Source organism: Lepidochelys kempii, chromosome 4, assembly GCF_965140285.1.
Source record: "Lepidochelys kempii isolate rLepKem1 chromosome 4, rLepKem1.hap1, whole genome shotgun sequence".
NCBI lineage: Eukaryota > Metazoa > Chordata > Testudines > Cheloniidae > Lepidochelys > Lepidochelys kempii.
This window is the reverse complement of record NC_136383.1, coordinates 65,470,953-65,491,115: the sequence shown is the minus strand read 5'-3', so window position 1 is coordinate 65,491,115 and position 20,163 is coordinate 65,470,953. Positions and strand designations below refer to the sequence as shown.

Below are 20,163 nucleotides of genomic sequence, written 5' to 3'. Positions count from 1 at the left end.
GCAGCCGCTGCAAATGTGGGAGTCTGTGCCATTAAAGGGAAGCAGTTGCTAATAAGGGCCTGTGAGACCTAGGTTTCCTTGGTTTCCATGACAGTTATTAGGAAGCACAGAAATTGAATGGTCTCCCACAATGCTCTAGGGGGGAGAAAGGGGTGCACCAGTGACAAGGTAGAGTAGTTATTACTCACAGTAACTCGTCTGTCTGAGAATGCAAAACTCTCTGGATTATTATGTTGTGCAGTTTTTTTTCTTTCCCAAATGTGGTTTGCTTTACTTTTTTGATGGAAGACTGGCTTGTGCTACAGTGTCTCAAATACTATTTTCCCCTTTTTATTTAGAAACTGAGCTTGGCAAAGCCAGGATATGAACAATTATACAGGTGGGCTACTCAGGGGGAGTGAAGATATAAGGCATCCAATCAGGTATTGGCAACCTGCAGCACTGTCAAAATGCCCCTCCAACAGATTTCTGTAATCCCAGCGCGGGAGACCGCCAGCAATGGGAGAAGTTCAATGGGCAGAAACAAAGAGAAGAGCAAGGAAGTCGAGGTAAGAGGAAGGTTTTGATTTGATACAATAGGAAAAGCCAATCCACAGTAGCTAGCATTTCTGTCTGCTCAACAGGATGTACTGTGCTGTAGCTTTGGACCAGCACTACACATGATCACAGCATGCTTTAGTAGACCGAAATTGAATTCCTATAAAACTAATAACAATATACTAAAATGCATCTCTGAATTGGGGGGGGGGGATTAAAATATTTCTTATTGCTGAAAGAGGAGGTTGCAAATTGCAGTGCCAATAGCATGGTTTTTGTTACGATTCATTTAAATATTTAAATGTTTAACTCTTTTATGAGGTATGTAGCCCACTAGCATTGAAAGACAATGGATATTATTCCATATACATGTGCAGATTTTCAGATGTCAAGGCAGTTTGAACATTTTAGTTTCTTGTTCCTAGTTCTTGGGGGGGGAGGGGAGAAGAAATAGCCTAGAAAGAGTCCTCTTTAAGGGAAAACATTTATTATGTTAACGTTAACGTCTGTTTCACTAATATGCATGTACTCCTTGTGTTAAATATAGGCACATATTCTATAGCCTACAAATTAGTCTACATTTTCATTTAAAATGCATCCGTTTGTTTTGTTTTTCATCCATTGTCCCCTGCCTTTCATGAAAAAGATGATTAAAAAGCAACAAATATTATTCCACCAGTATTAATAATCAGGTTTCGCCTATTTAAGAGAATATTCTTGGATCATAATATAATGAAAAAGTAAAAATGTAAATGTAAATAAAATGTAAATATCTCCACAATTGTTTCTAAGTTTTGAAAAGTGTTTTGTGTGTGGGCGGCAGAGATTCTAGCTTAAAATACCTATCAGGAGTAGGTGACACCTTACAAAACAGCGAGGCTGAGACGATATGAAAAATAAATACTGTAGCAGCTAAAGCTGCCCAGCCCCCTTAAACAATTTTTTGCTTGGTATATATTCCCAATTAATCTTTAACAAACATTTTTTCTGTTCTGGATATTAACCTTTCTATCTGGAAAACAAGTGTGGGTGTGGAGAAAACAAATGAGAATATTTTAATGATGAACTGGGAGAAAAGTAATAAAGTTCACTGAATTTCCAAAGAGAAGTGGTATTTACAACCTCCCTTTTTTAATCATTTGTATGACTTTGTTCTCAATAAATAATTTTAGAGACTAACAGATGACTGATGTTTCCAGGGTTGTGTGTGATGGTGGAAAATACTGGTTAATTTTTGACTGATTTTAGACTGAGAAACTCTTTTGGTCTGGTAATTGGCTTAAGACAAATGTAGCAGTCGTTGTTTTCTGATTTTAAATTTCAGTGAAGAATATCCTTGACAATGTCTTTCCCCTAGAAGTGAAAAAAAGTATCTTTTTCCAAATGCACTGTGCTAATCAGTGTTTATCAAACTTGATAATGCCTAGCGTTTTCTGTGCTTGGAACACATTTTAATTTTTTCCATAATAGTGATAAAGATTGAAGTGGAAGGTGTTCAAATTAAGATTTCATATATGAAAATCTAACATGTAAAATGATACATAGAATAAATTAACTTTCTTTAATTTTTTATTTAAATTATTTTTGACAGAGTAACACATTTGTTTAACGTCCACACAGAGTTAATTAAAATCAGTAGAATTGTCTTGTGCTCCACTGTGGGTGATTTTTGTCCGGTGATGGGCTGAATCAAATCATTTTGGAAAGAATCAGATGCCTCTGAGTACAAATGTTTGCTGGTTTTCATACAGATGTGTAATTGGGAAGAGCACACTAGTTTGCAGAATTTATTAGGTTCATGAAAGTTTAATTAGTTTTTACTTTTTTTTTTTTTTTACAAAAAATTGTGCCTCTTACAGAGTATTGGTTAAAATGCATATTCAAAACTGCCCTCTGCTGGACAGCATGTCTGATCTGCTCAACTATATGGTCCTCCCTCTGTCCCGTGGCCACAATTTATGCAGGATAAAAGACCTAACACTACTAACTGCTAGTGGAGATTCTCCTTTAGATCATGTGGTAGGGATGTCTTTCCAGAGCTGAAGGCCGTTGAACAGGGCAATTGAAACTGTTCAGATAAAACCCTAAGCATATCTGAAATGTATGCTTGGTTTTGATTCTTCTGTGTTTGTGGGTATCTGATAAGGTTCACCAGCATTGTGCTGAAGTGGGCTAATATTTGGGTTCACAGAAAAGGTCTTTTGTCCTGCCAGCTGTTCTCTCTCTCTCTCTCTATCCTCTGTTCTCTCCCACTCTCACCTAGAAACCTTCCTCAATCCCATCCCAATCCACATCTTATTTTTGTCTCCAGTAGCAGCCTTCCCCTACTGCTAGGCTCAAGAGGTATATTGATACCCTCTATCCTTCCTCTGGGTTTTTAGGAGCCTCTGAGTAGCTGCTTCCCCTCCTTTTCCACCAGCAGGTTGTGTTTTTTATTTGTTGGGAAAGTGTCTTTGAAAGCCACTGTCCTCTAACCATCAGAAAGATCTTCTTGGGGGTAGAACCAGAAGGCTAGTTTAGTAGAACAGGGAAATGCGCCCTCTTATTCCCTGAGTAGAGTCCGAAAGATGCTCTATAATCCCTGGCTACTATGTGTGCATAAAAGGTGGTCTAACAAGTGGTTGGTAGGGAATTCCCTTGGGTTTCCCAATTGCTGCATTAGAGATGATGGCGGAACCTTTCAGTTCCTGTCTATTCACGTGGCTGGCTGCAGTGAGAGAAGCCTCACAGTGTGTAATAGTGTGAAGGGCAGCTGTATACTGGTTAAGCCAACAGAAGGACCTCAGAACTATACAAAGTTCAAGACCTAGTGCTGCATGTTTCTAGTCTCTCCTGGGAGCACTTCCACCGAATGTTTTATTTCAGTAAAGGATTTTTCACTTTTAAGACAGGTGGTTGGCTGATACTGAGACATTCTCAATAATATCATTAAGTGCAGGGTTACTTAGAGCCCTCAACCACATGAATATTCTCGCAATATTGGGAGCACCAACACAGCATACACATATGAGGATATGTTTGCAATGTGGTCTGCCTCTTGAGAGTGTGATGTGCAATTTCTTTGTGGGAGTAAAAGTGTGGGTGCAATTCAAAGATGCTCAACTTTTTTTTAGCCACATAACACATTTTCTGGTTAGCTTGTCTCACTGTGTATTGTTGAAGTCATGGTTAGCAGTAGGGTTCTACGTAAAATGTAAATAATAAAGAGCCAGGTCCATTCTTCGTGCACACTGTGCAGTTCAGGAGAAAAGTGGAGGACAAAAGTGGCTTTGGGCCACTTTTGCACTACCATCCTAATCCTGAGACCACGGGACACTGGTATTGTTCTGAGAAGCAATTTATCGTAGCCTGAAGGCTCCTCAAGGGACTATTCAGACAGCCAGGGATTTTCAGGGAATGGGGGGGACACAATCACACCCTCTTTTCCACAGCCAATCCCATGTGCTTGTGGCATGGAGAGGTGGGTTTTACCGGCACTACTACAATAGCTGTGTACTACATCTCCTCAAGGCAAGGAGAATCTTCCACTAGCTTTAGGGCAGCTTTGCATTCAGGAATGCAGGACAGGCTCTGGCCCAAAAGGTTTAGTTGAGCAAGTTTTACATGTCCTCCTTCTCAATCTATTCCTCCACCAACACTGTGTAAAAAAGGGTACTTGCAAATAATGAGGAATGAATTGGTGGTTGTAGACAGCCCTTGTAAAACTTGTAAGTGTGTTTTTTATATTCTATGGTTACACTGATTTTTTGCAATGTACATTTTTCTGAAAAGCTGGAGTGCAAATAAATATTTTGCCTTTACGCCTGTGTATGAGAACAAGCCAAATTCTTTCTGGATGTAATTCCATTGGCTTCAGGGAAATTGCAAGACAGATGAATTTGCTACTATATATTTTAGGCCCTGAGAGACCTATAGTTATATTAGAATTCTGATTTATATACAGAATATAAAATTTCTGGGCACTCATTTCAACCCCGCCCAAAACTCTAAGTAAACAAAAACCCCTAGGTATGCCTAACTTGTATGTGCAGCATCCCACATGCGAATGGGAAAACACTAAAGCCTACGTTTTCAGAGGAGTCCAGTTATGTTTTAGGCCTCTGTGTGTGTTTGTCCCAACTGAACTGTTAAAATCAATTGAAGCTGTGACTCCACAACACTCCTAAAAATCAGGGCCCCGCTATCTGATGTTGAGCACTGTAAACTTGTCAAAACTTTTGAAAATCTAGGCATCAATGAGTTGAGATGGGCAGAATAGACCTCCTAATGATAGTACTTGTGTAGCTGTGCTGGAGAGCTGTTGGGCTTCCTTTCCTGTGATGCCAGGTTAAAGAAGTGCTATGGATGTGTCTCCAAAAACCCAGGGTAGATGAGCAAGAGATGCTTACATTCCCTTATGATAAATTCTTTTGACTAACCGGGAGCCGACGCTTAGGGTTACCCATAAGGAGTCTCCATCTGTGCCTGACTTTGCACAGGCATGGATTGCCCCCAGGGAGGAAAAAAGAGCTTGAAAATGTCATTTGTATGTGTTAGAGTAGTTTAGCCAAAGCAAGTAAATGAAGCTTATCTGACACAATATGCAACACCAATATAGAGCTTACAGAGAATAGCAAGCTACTGCTGCTACTGTGGGAAACAAACTCTCCCTCTTTTTCTTTACTGGGTGAATGTATGAATTGTGATTATAAAGGATAACGATAAGTAGCATGATATGACCAGAAAAAATGGTAAACACAACCAAACCAAATTTTTTCCCTGGCATTGATACATTTTGTACCTATCTTCTACATTTGTGACTCAGCTAATATTTTCTGGAAATAGAATATTGCAGGACATATAACATTAAAATGATTAACATAATGACTGCCCATCAGCATACATCAAAAATAACATGAGCTTATTTCTGAGTAACCGCATATGAAAAGATAACCTTGATACGTACAGTAAGAAAATGATAGACATCAGTCAGTCAATCTTGTGATCTACCGCAAAGTAACTTGCGAGTTAAATTATGCCATTGCTGTAAAATGTTTGCAATAAATTACTTTAAAAGTGAAGCATTGTTTTAAAATATATTGTTTAGCATGATGATTAATAAACAAAAGATCCTGAAGAATGGTATAGTAGCTATCATTAAACAGTTAACATTTACAAGCAATTGCTATACCACGTCATTAGAGCTTCCATGGTTATTTTCCATTCTTTGCAAAGAAGAAATACCATTGGTAGCTTACTGGTAAATGTTAACTTTATACTTAAGACTGCTACAAATTAATATTCCTGTAGACTATGCTACCCAGGCAGAGCTACAGGACAAAAACTAGTCCCCTGGACAAAGCTTTTCATGGAATTCCTGTAGAGCAGGGGTTCTCAAACTGGGGGTCGGGACCCCTCAGGGGGTCGCAAGGTCATTACATGAGGGGTCGTGAGCTGTCAGCCTCCACCCCAAACCCCGCTTGCCTCCAGCATTTATAATGGTGTTAAATATATCTAAAAGTGTGTTTAATTTATTAGGGGGATCGCCCTTGGAGGCTTGCTATGTGAAAGGGGTCACCAGTAAAAAAGTTTGAGACCCACTGCTGTAAAGAGGTTAGTGGTGGGGGAAGAAGAAACTTCCCTTCCTTCGCACCAATTTGACAACAGGGTATGGAACACCAGTCAGTATAGCTGCTCTGCATCTGTGATGACAACCCATGGTCTGTAGGAACATGTGCATCCATCTGTATAAGTGCCATCTCTCTTCCATGGTTTATCATGGAATATACCAGCACGTTATTCTGTGGTGCAAAGGGGATGCTGAGTCTCCATTTGTGTCCCATCAATGCTTCTCTCCCATGCCATATAATCTCATATACATCAGAATGGTGACAGATCTGCAGCTTTTTAGCTCTGGCATGTTAGCGGGGGCAGAATTTGGCTAACAGGGAGCCTGAGACAGTATGATATTTGAATTTGAGCATGTTATGTTTTTTATAAAGTCTGTATCTGTATTTTAAAAGAGAATTGCATTCTAATAAGTCTGTCAATGAAATGTTTTGCATCAATTTAGTGTAAAGAGCATATACTATTTTTCTAAACAGATCTCCTCTGTTCAAGTGAGAAATCAAGCTGACATCGAATGGTGATAGCAAATGCCAACCTAGAGTAATTGCTAACACTTATTTGAAATGCCAGGCTAAAGTAACTGCTAACATTTACCTTAAAGCTCACAAATAGCTTAGAAGTTATTGACAAGCTTTGTGAAGAGGATGCTGGTAGCTGAATGTTCTTTCTGCACATAAAGTGGATTCCCTTTACATAAGCTACAGTTACTCAAATAAAAAGGGAGATTCCTTTTAAAAATACAATGATAATATTTGGTAAGTAGCATATATTTAGCTGCATTCTAAAGAAAATGATTTGTTCATGTACATCTGTACTGTATTTTCACTGTTAATTGGGAACTACATACAGAACTATTTGGTACTCAAAACCTGTCACATTTTCAGTATTAATGAAAACAAGTACAGTAGTAAAAATCACAAATATATATGTTGTCTGTCAGTTGCAAAATTAGAATAAATTATGTTTAAATGTAATTTTTAAGATAAAGAGGTACATGGTTTTACTTATGTAATTAAGTGTAACAACTATTTTAATGATTACTAAAGGGGAAAAATCAGAGCAGCTTCTGATATGCCTAAATTAGGTTATTGAAAATTGCGGATGCAATTAATCAGGTACTAATAAAAATGAGGTAATATCAGAGTACCATGGTCGTCCTCTCTGCTGGATGGAATCAGGCCTGCTAAATTGTTGATGCTTGTCACCTTTTAGCATGTGGGCAAGGATACCAAAGCCCTAATACTACTGACAATTAATGAAATTATTCTTCAGCTTAGGTGGCAGATACTTGTGTTGCTTAAGTTCTTAAATTCTGTTCCCAGTGTTGGCATCTGTGTAATTTAACAGGCAGCCTTGTTGCCATTCTACATTTATTGCCTGCTAACTCATACAAATTAGTTACCAGAAGTGTTGGAGTTTTTATTATCCTTGTAGACCAGCTGGTCGAGGGTTACAAAATCACAAACGCTCGAAGATGATTATTTTTATCTGAGAGGATAGAGCAAAGTACTCAGACATACTAACTAGGGTTGCAGAAAATGGTGTTGGCAACTCTAGGCAACGCTGTTTCTTTTTAGTCTGTGGTGAGCAAATGCTCCAGCCTGGTATAGAGCATACTGTACTGCTGGAGGTGCCATCTTTTGGATAAGACATAAAACCAAATCTCTGACATCTATTGTTGTCCTATGGCACTTCTCACAAGAGTTGGGGAGTTAGCCCAATTTTCTTGGACACATTCCAATTTCAACAATTACCTTGTTACATTGAATTCCACCTGTAGCTGCAATTATAAGCTATTCTCCATTTCCTGACCAAATTTGTATGTAGTTTTATGTAGCTAAGTTACAGTCACTTCTTGTAATTAAAGTAAGTATATTTTGTAAGTCAGTTTGTGAAGTACTTAGGATTCTTCTAGATGTAAGGTGCTTTGTAAAGGTAAATCCTTATTTAAACCTTCTGATTCGTGTCCTGCAGTTTTGGTATTAGTATTGTGTTGGTCAGTTATGGTGGGCCTGGATGTCAGCAAATTTCATGAAACTGAAAAAAGAAAACTTAGTTCTTTTGTTCTAACCATTTTTGACTCCTTGTTGCTGCTCGATATTCCTTTGAATGGCAAATAGTTCTTCGGTTAGCAGTAAGGAAATAGGAGATTGCTTGCTGTGCCTTTATTAGCTTCCTCTAGAACTATCACCATTCCTCACTGGCTGCTTTGCCTGATAAGACTACATAAGTGCCAGTGGCTACCGAGTATGACGGTCAGGCTCCTTAGGAGAAGGAGGGGATAGCAGCACTTTTCACCCATTTGAGTCATCATGTATTGGGGGTGTGCCAAATAAGAGTATTGATTTTTAAAATTGCATTTCTCACTGATAAACAGTTGAAACTTTAGAGCCCATATCTCACTAGCTGCCTTCTTTCTCTACATTCATAGTCAGTGCTTAAAATCTGATGAGGCGTATTTCTTGCTGCTTCTAAAGTTTGCCTGCAAGCCTTGTGGAGAAAGTCTGTAATTCCTGATGGCTCTGGAACTCCCAGTAGCATTCACTTGAAGTGGGTTGTTCAGTCTAAGTTTAAAAATGTATGAAGAACGCCTTACTTTGGATTTACTTTCATTTAGATTTCAATTCAACATTTGTCTGAGATTTTAAATAGTTTTAAGATCAAATGGTATTTTCCTGCTTAGTTTGAGATATAGTGTATTTTGGTGCTTTGCTGGAATAACAATATAAATTGGTCAATGGTAAGAAGAACAATAAAAGGAAAAGTTTGCTTGTCCAAATATGCACAACAAATATTTGCTTTGCTGATAAATGGTGGAAGCTTTTTCCCCTCATTAGCTAATACATTTGTTTTTGTTTATATTGGATGGTGCTCTTTCATTCACTTGTGTTTCAGAGAGGTGCCTGATTATGGCCTAAAGTTCTAGGCAAGGGCATAGTTGAGGTCTACCCCAATCACTGTTCTGGTGAGTAAATCTGGCTCTTCAGTGGAGCTGTTTTGATTGTTTTGATCTGGAAATTGGAAGGCTGGTAATGTGCTCTCCATGCTACCCACAATTCTTTCCCCATTATAAACAGCTTTGTTATGGAAACAATAACTCCAGCTTTGGGAACAAACTGGGAGGTTTGAATCCATGTGTTTGTGCTTTGCACCTTTGCTACAGAAATGGTGAGGTGTTTTTCATGACTTTCGCAAGATTATTACTTTTAAGGCTTTTCTATTATTTAATTGCATACATTGAAACTTCCCCACTAGAAGTGGGAAATTATATATAGCAATTACGTATATGTTTTTAAAAATCTCTTCAGTGTTGAATGATGTACCAACTATATAGGGGATTCCTGAAGTGCAGTTTCAAACCTAGTACACCTCATATTTTTTGAGGGTGGAAAAGTGCAGCTAGAACACAAGAATATTCCAGAGAAACGAGAGTAAAAGGGGCCCTTTAAGGGCTCCCAGGTAAGGTTATTTCTGGGGGCTTCTACTCTGGTCAGTCCTTCCTTCCCTTTCCTCTATCCCCATTCTCTGTGCTTGTGTTTTGTTTTGTTTCTAGAACAAGTTAGGCATAGCCTTCTCTTTGTTGTATTGGCTACTGAGCACAGTATTTAGTCAGCATCAGACCCTGCATTCTAAGATTCACTTTGAGATTGGTCTCTGATCTGGAGCTCTTACCAGGAAGCAACTGCCTCTGTCAGCTGAAAGTTTAGTAAGGCCAAAAATGCAGTTCTGGTTAAAGGCAACTGTTTCAGCACTGACCAAGTGGCTAATTTCAACCATACAATTAATTAAATATCCACTTCTGAGAGTCCCCAACGGTTTACATTTATAAATAGTTATTAAATACCCACAACCCCATAAAACATACTTTGTGATCCTCACTTCTGCATCTTCCACAGTGTCCCTTCTTCTTCCTGTGTGTCTATCTCCTAGACTGTAAGATATTTCAGGCAAGTGCTGACTTTATTTTGTGTATTATATAGCAATGAGCACATTGTCAGCACTAAAAAAATTGATAATTATAATGTAATAAAAAAGTAGGGCTGTCAAGCGCTTTAAAAAAATTAATTGTGATTAATCGCACTGTTAAACAATCGGAGAATACCATTTATTTAAATATTTTTGGATGTTTTCCACATTTTCAAATATATTGATTTCAATTATAACACAGAATACAAAGAGCACAGTGCTCACTTTATATTTATTTTTTATTATAAATATTTGCACTGTAAAAAAACAAAAGAAATAGTATTTTTCTATTCACCTAATACAAGTACTGTAGTGCAATCTCTTTATCATGAAAGTTGAACTTACAAACCTAGAATTATGTACCAAAAAACTGCATTCAGAAACAAAACAATGTAAAACTTCAGAGCCTACAAGTCACTCAGTCCTTCAACCTGTTCAGCCAATCATTTAGACAAACAAATTTGTTTACATTTGCAGGAGATAATGCTGTCCTCTTCCTGTTTACAATGTCACCTGAAAGTGAAAACAGGTGTTTGCATGGCACTGTTGTAGCTGGCGTCGCAAGATATTTATGTGCCAGATGCAGTAAAGATTCGTATGTCCCTTCATGCTTCAACCACCATTCCAGAGGATATGCATCCATGCTGATGATGGGTTCGATCCAAAGCAGTGCAGACAGCGGTATGTTCATTTTCATCATCTGAGTCAGATGCCACCAGCAGAAGGTTGATTCTCTTTTTTGGTAGTTCGGGTTCTGTAGTTTCTGCATCAGAGTGTTGCTCTTTTAAGACTTTTGAAAGCACCTTGTCCGTCTCAGATTTTGGAAGGCACTTCAGATTCATAAAGCTTGGGTCAAGGGCCGTTGCTGTCTTTAGAAATCTCACATTGGTATCTTCTTTGTGTTTTGTCAAATTTGCAGTGAAAGCGTTCTTAAAATGAACAACATGTGCTGGGTCATCATCTGAGACTACTATAAAATGAAATATATGGCAGAATGTGGATAAAACAGAGTAGGAGACATATAATTCTCCCCCAAGTAATTAATGCATTATTTTTTTAACAAGCATCATCCGCATGAAAGCATGTCCTCTGGAATGGTGGCCAAAGCATGAAGGGGCATACAAATATTCAGCATATCTGGCATGTAAATACCTTGCAATGCCAGCTACAAAAGTGCCATATGAATGCCCCACTCTCAGGTAAACATTGTAAATAAGAAGTGGGAAGCATTATTTCCTATAAATGTAAACAAATTTGTTTCTCTTAGCGATTGACTGAACAAAAAGTAGGACCAAGTGGACTTGTAGGCTCTCAACTTTTACGTTGGTTTGTGACTGAGTTCAGTTATGTAACAAAAAAATCTACATTTGTAAGTTGCACTCTCACGATAGAGATCACACTACAGTATTTGCAGTTGTGAATTGAAAAAAAACCTATTTTTTGTTTACTTGTGGCACCTTAGAGACTAACCCATTTATTTGAGCATAAGCTTTCGATGCATCCGATGAAGTGAGCTGTAGCTCACGAAAGCTTATGCTCAAATAAATGGGTTAGTCTCTAAGGTGCCACAAGTACTCCTTTTCTTTTTGCAAATACAGACTAACACGGCTGTTACTCTGAAACCTATTTTTGTTTATCATTTTTATAGTGCAAATATTTGTAATAAAAGATAATAAAGTCAGCAATGTGCACTTTGTGTTCTGTGCTGTAATTGAAATCAATATATTTTAAAATATAGAAAAATATCAAAAAATATTAAATAAATTTGAATTGATATCTTGCTGTTTAACAGTTTGATTAAAACTGTGATTAACTGCGATTAATTTTGAGTTATCGCATGAGTTAACTGCGATTAATTGAAAGTCCTAAAGAGTAACATTTTACGAATTATAGAAAAATATATGTAACCAAAAAATTTGAAAGGCAAACTATTAATTGATTGCATTTCATTACTCACCTTACTGTATGTAAATGGAAGGAAAAGTCGCGCATTTTTGTTTTGTTGTTTTGGGTTTTACCCTCTCCACTGTAGAAATCAGGTCTGAATCAGTGCTCAATCAGGCTCTAAACCTTTTGCCTAAGGGCAGTTTAGTGTTTTTTACAGGTAATTTACAATTCCTCCTTGAGTGGAGTTCATCTGGGATACTTATTCTTAGAGCAGAAGAAATCTCTGGAGTAAACTTTCACTTCTGTATACTGCAGCTTAGAACTGCAACATCTGTTAGTAATAATGGGTGGGAATAATCCACTGAGCCTGGCACTGAAAAAATTGTCTCTATATCTAATGCATTATCTTTTTCCGATGCAATGGTTTAAGCACAGAAGTGTGGTATATTCACCTTCTTCTCAGTGGAAGCTACCAATATGACATGCAGCTTCCTATCATTTAGAGGTGGTTTGGGTTTTTTTCCTGCTCTTTTATGAGGCTCCATTTATTGTAAACCTGACAAATTCTACACACAAACATTTACTACTGTATGAATAATTTCAGCACGTTGGACAGCAATCAAGGTTTATCAGTCAGCCTCTGCTTCCTCTATCCCTAGTCTATTCTTATCTGTACAATTTGAAAAATGGTATTTGAAAAATATCTGTTGGCACATTTCATACTTTCTATTTAACATTTCAAGTATTTTTGCAATTTTTGTCAAAAGCTAAATATTTTGTGCTTTCATCTCAAAGATATCATCGTTTCTTTGTTTCTCATGGAAGACAGTGTAAGGAGGTAGAGGGGCAGTGGAGGATGAGGTGGGGAGGAAAAGGAAAGAGAGCGAGAGAGACAAACTGCCATTTTTCAGCGATAATAGCAATGTTTTGCCTGAGACTACTGCATGAAAACCTGACTTCCTGCCAGAACAGAATTTTGTCCCTTTTGCTATTGTGACAAAGTTCCTCCTCTGCCTTGGTGGGTACTGCGCTTATTGGCGGATTTGCTTGCCTCAGAGGTTCACGGCAGTCCTCAGTTTGGCCACTTTTGTGGCTCAAATCTGCTGTTCACTCAGTTAGCCTCGTCACTGGCCAACCTGGGGAAAAGGAAGAACAATAATATCCACAGTCTCTGCTGATCCACCTAGTGGATTGGGGAACAGGTCAGAGACCTTCCCCTCTGGTAGAACCAACAGTCCAGTTCAACTCCTCCAGTATCAAGTAGGGAGTTGGGGGCATGGAGGGATGGGGGGAACCTGGGCCTGCCCTCTACTCCGGGTCCAGCCCAGGGCCCTGTGGATTGCAGCTGTCTACAATGGCTCCTGTACCAGCTGCGTGACAGCTACAACTCCCTGGGCTACTTCTTCATGGCCTCTGCCCAACACCTTCTTTATTCTCACCACAGGACCTTTCTCCTGATGTCTGATAATGCTTGTACTTCTCAGTCTTCCAGTAGTATGCCTTCTCACTCTCAGCTTCTTGCGCCTCTTGCTCCCAGCTCCGCACACAAACTGAAGTGAGCTCCTTTTTAAACCCAGGTGCCCTGATTAGCCTGTCTTAATTGATTCTAGCAGCTTCTTGATTGGCTGCAGGTGTTCCAATCATCCTGTCTGCCTTAATTGTTTCCAGTAAGTTCCTGATTGTTGTGGAACCTTCCCTGTTACCTTATCCAGGGAAAAGGGACCTGCTTAACTTGGGGCTAATATATCTGCCTTCTGTCACTCTCCTGTAGCCATCTGGCCCAACCCTGTCACACTATGAATACAGTACACTAGAGGAAATGGTCACCTTTCACCCTTGACCAAATTAGTGAATTCTCACAAACTGGCAGAAACTTTCATTTTTACATTAACAAAGTGGAAAATTGGTAGTTTTGCACAGTATTCTCTGATATTTTTCCTTTTTAAAATCATTTATTTTCCCACTGTAATAGTGGGAATGTGGGCCTCAGTTTCTATTTTCTTCTTTTATTTTCTTAAAAGTTGTATTTATGTCTACAATACAGTGGTCGCACTTAAAAAAAATTCTGTTTTGAAAGACAGTACGGGTTCCAATGTTACTTCTCATTTGAGGAATAGGGAATATCTCTTAAACCATTAGAAATTTTTAAAATGGAAGAAACATTTGAGGGAGCCCACTGTACCTGGGCATTCAAAATCTGTTGTAACAGAGTAAGTGACCACATTTGAAAACATGGCCTAAAAGGTTTAGACTTCAATTTTTATTGCAGATGCTCATAGAACAGTAATGCAAACTGGTTGGAGTCGTTAGAATAGTTGCAAGTAAAAGCCTACTCCACTCACTAAGATGGTGCTTTGACCTGAGCTGGCAGGACACCTTCTTGAAGCTTTGAAGGGGGTGAGGAGACCTTCATCCTCTTTTTTTGGTGTTAGGTGCTTCATATGGAGTTGGGTTAGAGGATGGGACGAACACTTGACCATCACACCCATGTTGAGTTGTGGTTGGCCATTTGCAATAGCAAGGGAGTTCATTATTTTGTGACTACCCAGAGGCCTTTTTTAAATCCTTCTCCTGGGTATATCCAGTCATTGTTTGGTGCCTCTTGATCTATTGTGCTCACTGTGATTGGGTTGGTAGTTGCTTGTCGATTATGTTTGTTTTGTCAATTTTTTTAGTGTGTTTTGTGCTCAGTTATTTGCTGTTTGAGATCAGGCAGGATTCCCAACACCATCCCAAAGTGAATTTCACATTGTGATTTGGTTGGTTTTTGCTCTTCAATCAGACTGGCTTGTTATGCTTTAATTGTTGCTGCTTTTGCATATGTCCAGTAGGGATTGTCACGTTAATAAAGCCAATTTTGGAATTCGTAAACTTGTGCAGAGGTTGCAAAGCATTTGGCCTGGGCAGATTGGTAGTCTAGAATCCATTTTAGCCCAAGATATTAAATTCCTCCACAACTTTTCATTCTTAGCATTCACACAATGAAAGAGTTGTGGGGGATTTTAGCAGTTGGGGCCATGTCTCTCCATTTTGAATGAGGGAACCAGAGTTTGTGTCTCCTTACATATTTAAGTTCTGTCTGTTTAGCCAGTTTGAGAACTGAACTGAGCTAATGTTTGACAACTATGTTAGGAAGGTACCATTTAAACTCCTGTTTTGTTTATTTAGTTAAAAGTAGGACTGTTGATTAATCACAGTTAACTCACATGATTAACTCAAAAAAATTAATCGCGATTAATTCCACTGTTAAACAATACAATACCAACTGGAAATTTATTAAATATTTTGGATGTTTTTCTATGTATCTATTTCAATTACAACACAGAATACAAAGTGTACAGTGCTCACTTTATATTATTTTTTATTATAAATGTGTGTACCCACATTCTGCCATATATTTCATGTTATAGCAGTCTCAGACGATGACCAAGCACATGTTGTTTGTTTTAAGAACACTTTCACTGCAAATTTGACTCAAATGCAAAGAAGATACCAATGTGAAATTTCTAAAGATAGCTACAGCACTCATCCCAAGATTTAAGAATCTGAAGTGCCTTCCAAAATCTGAGAGGGATGAGGTATGGATCATTCTTTTAAGAAGTCTTAAAAGAGCAGCACTTTGATGCAGAAACTACAGAGCCCAAACCACCAAAAAAGAAAATCAACCTTCTGCTGGGGGCATCTGACTCAGATGATGAAAATGAACATGTGTAGGTCCGCACTGCTTTGGATTGTTATCGAGCAGAGCCTATCATCAACATGGAATGGTGGTTGAAGCATCAAGGGACATAAGAATCTTTTCCACATTTGGCACATAAATATCTTTATGTAAACACCGGTTACAACAGTGCCATGCGAATGCCTATTCTCACTTTCAGGTGACATTATAAACAACAAGCAGGCAGCATTATCTTCTGCAAATGTAAACAATTTTTTTTTGTCTGGATTGGCTGGACAAGAAATAGGAACTGGAATGCAGTTGGTCTGGTCTAAGGGTTGGAGCAGTGTCTGTCAGGTCTAGTGATCAGGGCAGCACTGAAGGCCAGAAGCCGGGTCAGGAGTTGAACTTCAGGTGAGAGCTGGAGCCAAGAGTCAGAGCCAAAATTGGAGCTGACGTTTAGGATCAAGGTGTAGAGTATGAACCAGAGTTAAGGCAAGGCTCAGGCTCTGAGCCAGCAGCAAGGCAGGAACTGGATGGGAGTGGAGCAGGAACCAGAAATAGGGTTGGATGTGATCACAGCAGACAAGCGAAGAATGGGATCTGAAGCAGCAGAAACAGGGAGTCTGCACAGTTGCTCAAACCAGCCAACTGGGTCACATACTGGCTCAAATGGTGGGTGTGAGACAAACCAGCAACCCCAACTGAGAGCACTTCCTGTGGGGCCTGACCTTCCAGGAGTAGTGAGGTGCTGTTTCATTTGTCTCCCTTCCTGGTGGCGTGGGAGTGTCGGAGACCAGCATCTTCCAGAGCACTGGGTTCTGGACCTGCACCCTCAGATCCTTATATTGACACAGGGATTTAAGGAATGTCCAAGTTGCCTCTTTCATTACAACTATGTCATGTATTGGACAAAGGAACTATATTTGATACTCCAACCAAGGCAGGACAGATATCCTAAAGATATAACATCAGTGTAATTTAGAGGTTTCATTGCTTAGTGTGTTGTGTGAAGAAAGATTTTGCCTCTAGCATAGCCCCAACCAACGGGTAATGCATAATCTGCACTCCCCCTGCCCCAGGAGTACCTCCAGGAAGCGTTCTGGCTTAGATACACCTCTCAGAGATCCAAATCTCCTTGCTCTGGGAGTAGTAATTTGCTGCTGGCCCATACCATATCCATTGTGCTAGTTCACCTGTGTCGGCTAGTGCATTGTGTGTCTGTAGAACAAGAATGGAATCAAAGCTCCACCTGTTCCCCAGCTCTCCTCATTCACCTGCTCTGGGGGTTGAGGAGTTTGCAAAACATTTTTTTTCTGGTTACTTCAGTTTGCTAAATCAATGGTGCAGAGAGTGGATTTTTGTAAGACTGATTGCCATATATTGTACATATTCAGGTACACTAACCTAATGTGCAGATAAATCAAATACGAATGAATCAGGACTGATTATAACATAATTGATACTTATATCCTCTGTAGGACACTCTATATTTCCATGGACAGCATTATATGGAACCTGATCCTACAAGGTGCTGAACACATGCAAATCTCATTTGGCATTTTCCATCTGGCACAGGAGCACCCAGCTCCTTACAGGATCAGAGTAGCAGAGTGTGCAAGAAAAAACACATCATGCTCAGTAGTATTGCATAATAATGTATTCTGAAAAAATAATTCTGCTAAATGCTTCAGTTTTTCCAAGTACAGCTAATCAGATGTATACTATTTAAACTAAAATTTGTAATACTTCTACAAAAGGCAATCATATATCTTAATATAGTAGGAGGGAATTTTTTTTAGATAAAATTACTGAAAAATTGGTGATATAATCTTCTGGGAGAACAAAAGGCATTATGCAGGCATTACAGGCAGCTCAAATCCCTGCAGTTAAACACTTCCTAGTTCACCGAGCTGAGTTGACCTGGAAGCAAAGTTCTAGATTTACAGTCACAGAGAGGTGGAATTACTGACCTCTAGCGCTTTTACTCGTTTAACCCCCCGCCCCCCAAAACTGGCTGCCTTACAGTGAAAGACTGTTGGACCCTACAGCATCACTTTAAGGATTACAATTGTCATAATTTACAATTGCCATATTTCATAATTTTATATATTTTGTGCTTTTCTTAAAGCTTCAGTTCTTGGAGTCAGTTGATCACATAACAATCTTGATTTCATTATTTTATTTAAATAAGTAACTTTCTAGCCCTAGCACTTATGGAGAAAAAATTAGAAAATATGAACCCTAATAGCTCAAAAAACAGCAAATAAAAAGAATCCAAAATGGCTTAAAATATTTTTTTTTAAAATACAATCTCATGAATTTTGGAATATGACTCATGGTTTTTGAACACTTTGGGTTCAACACTGCAGTTAAGGAAGAATTTGGCACTTTGGAAAAAATAGGAAAAGAAAAATGACAATTTTTTACATTTTTTTTTAAACAGACGGGTAAATATTTTTGGCATAAAGTAGAGAACTGAGTTGTTGGTATTTAGAGGTTGCAGAAATCTCCCACTGATTAATTATAGTTTTCCAAGGATAACAGGCAGCACATGACTATGCCTTGCTCACTAAGGCCTCAATCCTACAGTGGTATCTCCACAAGCGACCCACTGCATGGAGCTCACCCACATATGTGTTGCAGAAATTTGTGAACAGTGACATTTGGTCACTGTTGCCAGCTGTGAACTCTCAGTGAAGCTGAAGAGGGTTAGACTCAAGGATTCAGACCATTAACATTAAAAGATTGGGCCAAGAATCCAAAAGTGAAGTGCAGAGCACCCTCAATGCCCACTGAATTCAACAGGAGTTTAGGGGACCAAATATGTTAATAATGTAAATGATGGTTTATCTTTCACTTGGTAAGGCCCCTCATCAGTCCACCCTTCTTCCAGTTGAGGCGTGCTCAATTTGGGTTCCCCCTTGAGGCTATGAGTTCTACTGTTTAACAATCAGGTTTTTAAAAGCACAGTTTTGTGCCCTTGTAAATGGTGTGTGTGTACCCTGTTATATATGTGCATACATCAGATGCTGCGTGGGCATAAATATGTTCATTTGAAAATCTGGCTCCAAGATTTTGAGATTGTAAGCACTTCGAGCAGGGGCTGTCATTTACTATATATTTATACAATGCCTAATATAATGGGACCCTGCTAGTTGGTCTTTCGTCAGCTATACAAGTATGATGTCTGCTAGGGGGAAAGTCATTAATGAGACATAAGATGGCTGAGGAGTCCAATTTGTGCTTTACAGGTTTTTCCACATATGTGACAGGTGGTTGCTTGGAGAAAGCACAACTGCTGGCCGGGATGCTGTACCCTTTCCTTCTTCCTCTGCCATTTCTCAGCCTCTTGAGCAAGGCGATTATCTTCAAAACGGACCGAGGCTTGATGCGACACCATTGCAGTCTATTGCCAGCCAACTCTTCCCAATTCCTGGGGGAACTGCCTCCCTTCTTAAGACAGACTTTCAGGTTGTCCTTGTAGTGTTCCCTCTGTTCCCCATGGGGTCTCTTACCATGACTAAGTTGAGAAAAGAGGACTTGCTATGGAAGATGAGTATCAGTCATCCGCACTCAATGACCAGCCCAGCAAAGTTGATGTTTCATAATCTTTGCCTCAACGCTGGTGATGTTAGCTGCAGAGAAAATACTGGCATTGGTGTGACAGTCTTCCCATCTGATACAATATTCCTATGGCAGTGCTGCTGGTACCACTCCAGATGCTTAAGGTGGTTTCAGTAGGTCACACATGTCTTGCACCCATAAAGAAGAGTGGGGATGACTACTGCATAGTTGACCAGGATCTTAGTTTCCGTCCGCAGATCTCTATCAATAAAGATACAATGGAGCAACTTTCTGAAGGATACACTGGCGCAACGGATCCTATGTTCAATCTCCATATCAAGATTGGCTGTCTGGGAGAGGTGGATACCAAGGTAAGGGAAATGTTCAACGTTTTACAGGGGTTCACCGCTGATGACAATTTGTGGGAGAATAGGGATAACGTCTGCTGGGGCAGGCTGGTGGAGCACCTTAGTTTTCTCTACGTTGAGGGAAAGTCCCAGGCTATCATAGGCACCTGAGAAGAGATCTAGGGTGGATTACAAATCAGCCTCAGTGTGTTCAAGGATAGCACAGTCATCAGCATACTAAAGGTCGGTAAGAACAGCCTTGGTGACTTTAGTTTTAGAATGAAGATGTTGCAGATTGAAGAGCTGGTCATCCATACAGTGCTCAATCCCAATTCCAGAAGAAGGGCAGTCATGAATAAGAATCAAGATTATGGCAAGATAGATGGAAAAAAGGGTTGGAGGAATAACACAGCTTGGCTTCACACCAGTATGGATGGTGAATGGTTCCATCTTCAATCCATCACTGAGGATGGTGGCGGTCATCCCATCATGAAGTAACCATGAATGAACTTCAATGGACAACTGAACCTAGACAGCACCTTCCATAATGCTTCACGATTGATGGAATCAAAGGCCTTGTTAGGTCAGTAAATG

At 39.3% G+C, this 20,163-nt stretch overlaps 1 protein-coding gene across 2 annotated transcripts in view; it reads left to right on the top strand.

Annotated features, from left to right (window-relative positions):
- Positions 1–467: 467 nt before the first annotated feature.
- Positions 468–20,163, top strand: part of MARCHF1 (membrane associated ring-CH-type finger 1) — a 270,963-nt gene continuing 251,267 nt past the window's right edge. For both annotated transcript variants that reach the window (XM_073341532.2, XM_078852497.1), the window contains exon 1: positions 468–548. The gene's annotated coding sequence lies outside the window, so the exon portion shown is untranslated. The remainder of the gene's footprint in view (positions 549–20,163) is intronic.